This window comes from Aythya ferina (assembly GCF_964211825.1).
Source record: "Aythya ferina genome assembly, chromosome: 14".
Lineage (NCBI taxonomy): Eukaryota > Metazoa > Chordata > Aves > Anseriformes > Anatidae > Aythya > Aythya ferina.
The window spans coordinates 18,094,057-18,099,858 of NC_140312.1; positions in this window are offsets into that span (position 1 = coordinate 18,094,057).

The following is a 5,802-nucleotide window of genomic DNA, read 5'->3' on the forward strand; positions in this document are numbered from 1 at the left end:
GCGGCTTCCCAAGCCCCATCCCTTTTAATTTGTGTTGCTGTTCCGCCTGAGGAATTGGTATGTGTTAGTATTCACCATGTCCTAATGCTGAGCAAGTAACAGGCGTTTTTGCAGTATCTCTGTGAACTCTAATCTTCATATTTTGCTGGTGTTACAATAGCAAATGACTTTTCCTGGAAGAGCAGGATCTTATTTTTTGCTTCAAGCAACAACAGCAACGCAGGCATAATTAAGGTCTGAGTTAGGAAGGTACCTGGAGACCTATCTCACTCTCCCTCTGAGCCACCATTAAAGAATTCATGCTCTTGCACTGGAGAGAGTAGGTGTTGACACTTAATTTTCACATATATTTTTCCACAAGATATACCAAAATGGCAGGGCAGCCCCTTGTACAGCGGAGGAAGCTGGGCATTTTCAGGAAGAGGAGACCTGGTCGTGTTGTGCTGTGTCGGCCCGGCTCTGCCGGTGCTGCCTCAGGCCTGGCTCAGGGTGCGCAGCACTGGCGCCCTGCCCACTGCCTGCTCGGGCTGCGCCTGTGGGTGGGAGGCAAGTGCGGGTGGCTCCTGAGGAGACCTCTGAGCGCTGCTTTTAGCAGCACGGCCAGAAGTTGCAGGCTGGGCCAGAGCTGAGCTGACCAGGCCTAAGGGCCTCCTGGTTACTCAAGGCTCTGGCACCTACAGACATGGTCACTGCACTTCTGAGCCGTGTTCGCGCTTGCTGGGCAGAGGTGGGGAGGGGAACTGGTGCTGCCCTGTCAGCCCAGTGCCCAGGGGCTGCCCTTCCCTGCTGGAGGGACAGCAGTATACCTGCTGTGAGGGCAGGAGGCCAGCCATATGCTGCCAGGCCCTGGGCTGGATAGGGAGATACAGGGCAGAAGTCAGGATCAACATAATATCATAGTGGTAAAAGGCAGTTCTTAGTGCCTTGTCCAGGTGGAACTGCTGCAATGCTGCCATGATTACTGCTCCTCACTAGGCTCCTTAGCAGTCACTGCAGAGGAGGAAAATGAGCCAGAATGTCAGAGATAAAGGGCTGCAATTAGAAATAGCCCTTGCCAAGCAATGGATGTAATGATGCCATTTAGTCCAGGACTAGCAGCCACTTTGACAGAGTACTTAATAGCCAAGTAAAGGAGCACATAGGCTGATTGCCATTCATGAGTTTTCAGGTTGAACTAGGTAAAAGATGATGCAGCAGACATGTAGCCAAACTGCACTGCTATGGCCAGTAGGTGGCAGTAGGACGTGCCAAAACCGGTAAGCCTCACTTTGTGCTGTAGCTTGGCTTAGTCAATCTTGTATAGGTAGGCCTGCTGGGTGCCTAGCATCACTTGAAGAGACATGGCTGTTAGTGAGCTTCCAAACAGCTATTACTCATTTTATTAAAGATACAGATTTAAACAAGTGATTGTGAAAGTTGATTTTCAAAGTTTCTTTGTGCTGCTGATAGGAGAGAAGCTTTATGTGGCTGAAAATCCAGACAGTTAGTCTGTCAATTGTGCTTGACAAATACAATTTTTTAAACCAACTTCACCATATGTAACAACAGAAGATCAAGTAGAGGCAAGGAGGGTGAATCCACAGGTCCATTATCAATTTTTATCACATGTGCTGTGGAGCCCATTACAAACTTATATAGCCGTATAGTAACCTGTACATTAATGGGTCCAATTACTTCAGTCATGGTTTGAGGCCAAGCAGTGATGCTTTGTCACAAAATTCTCCATGTAGGATTCACAAGTTACAGCCAATTGATGGCTGGAACACACAAATCAAGTTCCATGTACACAACTGTGGTATAACACAAATGAAGTTCCACCTTAACAGCCTAATTCTTTTCTCTAGCTTTGTGTTACTCATAGGCTGTTTTTTTTTTTTTTTTTTTTTTTTTTTTTTTCCCCCACACATGATCTGTCTATCCTTTGTTCTTACTATGTTCATGACTATTTAATTGTGCCTTTGTATGCCACTATTAATATTTACATGTTCCGGGTAAATTAACTAGCCACGTTGCCAAATTGTAATGCCTGACTTCTTTGCCACCATTAAAAATAAATAAATAAATAAAAGTACTGAATACATAGACTTGATTTTCCTGAGTTCTTGTTTTAAAACTAACCTGATGAAACAGCAATTTACAAGTGCAAACATTAAATCTCTGACACAAGAATATCAAATGTTGTCACCTCACTGTTGTTTTGTTATTCCCTTGTCCCTCTGAACTCTATAAAATGTAGGCTGCTTGACCAATATAATTGCTGCTGAACAATGCTGTATTATTAACATGCACATCAGCACCACAGCCCAGACCTGCTGGGCCCTTGCTGCAGTGCATATGAGAGGTACAAAGAGCAGCAGAGAAAAATCCTTGAAGACAAATTCGGATAGTTTTCAGCTTTTTTTTTTTTTTTTTTTTTTTCGATTGAACATATCAGAACTTTCCAGTTTACCGGGCAAATATGAGACTTTTAAGAATATAAGCTGGGGGTCAAAGTAGACTTTCACACTAAGACTGTAGAAGGGATTTTCTATCCTGCAGATTTTCTCATCCATGCATATTAGGGAACATTTTTTTCCTCTGCCAGTGGTGAAGAAATCCACCCCACTTAATTGTATTATCCTGTGACTCAGCAATAATTGTGCCATTATATTGCAGTGTTCTGGTTGACAATGACTGCTTAATCCCCAGCATAAAAATTTTTGTGAGACTGGTAAGGTCAACTGTTTGTAAATGAACAGCTTTTTCTTACAAGTTTGAAACTGTGACTTGATGACACAAGAGAAAGAGAGGGAACAAGAAAAGTTACTTTAATATCATTGTGAAATGCTTTCTCAAGTTCTGTGTGACACTCAAGAGCTTTCTGCCACAATTGTTAATGAGAGCTATAGTCTGAATATAAAATCATAGCCTTAGTTTCTGACACTTAGTCTGGATAGCAGTAGTCTGAAGCATTAAACAGTCATGGATTCATAACAATGTTAAGTTTAAAAACAAACAAAAACCCACAACCAGCCTACAAAAAAAAAAAAAAAAAAAAAAAAAAATAAATCCACACACCAAAAAACAGATTTAACAGAGCTGTAATCAAGGCTGCAATCAAGAACACCGATAAACAATTTTGCAATAATCAGATCATGGTAAAGCCTGTGCTGGTGCTGTCACACGGATCACACTTAAATGAGAGAATTGCTAAAAATATCCGTCCTATAGTGAATAATGGTGAAGAAGCTCTGTCTCAATGTCCTTTTCTTCCATTATGATCTTTGGCTGTAGATTGTATGCTTCCACCTGGAATTGGTACCTTTTAAACAACAAAAAAAAATCAAGTATATGTGCTGGAGCTTTTTAATTAAACTGATAAAATAAAAAATGGGATTTGGACCTGTACAAGTCCATTTAAATGGATGAAATTTTGGGAAAAAAAAAAAAAAAAAAAGAAAAAACCCACTGAGTTTAGATGTTTTGGTCCTGAACTGTAGTTCTCATTCCATATGGACTGCCTGTCATTTTTTAATGACAGTGGATCAGTGTAAGTTGCTCTAGGTGTTTTATCTGGAGGATTACATCTTATGGGTGCTTTTGCTTTGTTAGTATGCTTTCTCTTTTTAAGGTTTTCCTCTAATCAAATTTGTCAAGTTTTGAGATTAAGCTTGACAAAGAATAGCATAGTACTAGAGATACTTCAAAAATCAAAACAAGTGTAAGCTGAGACAAAAAAAAAAAAAAAAAAAAAAAAAAAAAAAAAAAAGACCTTACTGTTTCTCACCCTTGGAAAATCTACAGAAAATGTTTTGTAGACACATCTGCATTAACTGAGTGCCTAAAGAAAGGCAAAGCTTTATAAGATATTTGTGAAGTTCAAGGCTGTTGTCAATGCTTTGAAGATTAAAACTTCTTAGTAAATTCTGTTTAACAGGAAATGCATAAAGTCAGCAGCACTACATCATGGTCTGGGTAAGCAAAACAATTTGTAGAACTCAGCAATGCTTTTTAAACAAATTCACTTACTATTAACCAAACAAGTGCAGAAAGGTACTTTGAGTGGGTTTACATTTATGTTAAAAGCTTGCAAGACATGCAAAGGCCTAACATCTAAAAGCAATTACTCTTAGAGCAATTTTACTTAATCTAGTTCACTCTTCTTAATCACAACCAGGAAGAATTATTGATTGTAGCAAATTACAGCTTGCCAGCTCAGTTTTTTTTCACTTGTACTGATTCTGTGGTAAGCATTAGTTTCTGTTTTTACTCCACGTATTTCAACCACTTCAGAGAAGAACACAACTTTATAGTTTGTCTATATCATCTCCTTAATACTTTATATAATGACTGTGCATATTTTTCTCCTTGCTTTATGTAAAGGGTATTTCAAAATGTTTTTCTTTTGATTCCTTAGGAGATTTAGTCTTTTCATCACCAGTGTATGTTCATTAATTTTTGTCTCACAGGACCTTCTGTCTTTTCCATGTGCTCTTCATTTCCATTATCACAACTCCTTTTGAGAGCTGTACTGAACTGCCAACAGTACTGAACAGCTTTCTGCAACACATTTGAATTCTACTTTTCTGTTTCTAAATGGTAGAAGAAACTCCAGATCATAGTTAACGAGTGAATGTGCTTGTTTATTATACTATTTAGTGTAATTTTGTTGTTATTAGTTCATCATTTGACACTGTTTTTGTCTAAAAATTCCCAGTTTCTTCATGGTACGCATAGTGCCCCTAACTCTGTGTATGTATTAGTTGTATAGGTTTTGGCTAATCTCCCCATAAGGTTCCCCGAAAAGGAAACTAGGAAACTGTAGGTTACAGTCTTGTACCTGGTTTGTTAATTCTCATTAACTCTGAAGCCGAGCCGGGCAGCACTTTTAGGAAGTCTCATTATAAGTCTCTCGCTTCAGAGAGACTCTTATTTCTCAGAAGCTGCTGGTGGATGCGCATGAACAGATGATGAATAATGAATATTTAGAAACTGTTGTAGACAATAGACAAAGCAAGATTTGGGTAAAGCTACTGCATGGAATTTAACCTCTGATGTTAATTTAGCCATACAGAAGTAGTATTGCCTCATACTGCGTTGGGAATCTGGTTTGTGGTCCTGAACAACAACAATAAATAAAAAATGAATAAATTGAGTTTACCGTTGAAGAGGTAAAGAGTTCCTGAAGGAAAGCAGATGTCAAAGGAAAAAGGCAGTATATCTTAAACTCCATATTCTGGCCAAAAGCTGATAAACTGCTACTGTCATTAACTATTCTGCAAGGCTCGCTCTGGGTCAGTCTGAAAATTTTTCTGTTAATGGTGTCCATATAATTTAACGAAATTTCTTGAATTGTTCATCACCAGGTTTCTATCTAAGATGTGTCAAAGTGAAGCACGGTCCATTTTCTGGTCATGAATCACTTTGCATGTGGCTTAACTCCATCTGGCTTGCTAAATACAGTATTCAGATTGACGGATGAACTGGAAATGGTGACTCCACAAACGATAGATTAATGTACTGGAATGTTCTGGCAATATTTCCTATTACATTTGCTTTTCTGTATCTATTTTGTTCATGTGCTAGTATTTTATATGGTTAGAAAACTAACAAAAATGATGTAATTTCTAATTCTTATTTTACAAATTTGTAATAGTCATCTGCTGGAGTTTTGCAAAGAGTAGGCTCTCCTTCACATGAGCACTGTCTGTGTTATTAATTTTGAAACATGGAGGTTCTGCTTGACTAGCTTCTGGGTTTGGAGAAATGTTCAGGGAGATATTTGGGATTTGAGTATTTGAGATTAAACATTTCTTGTATCAA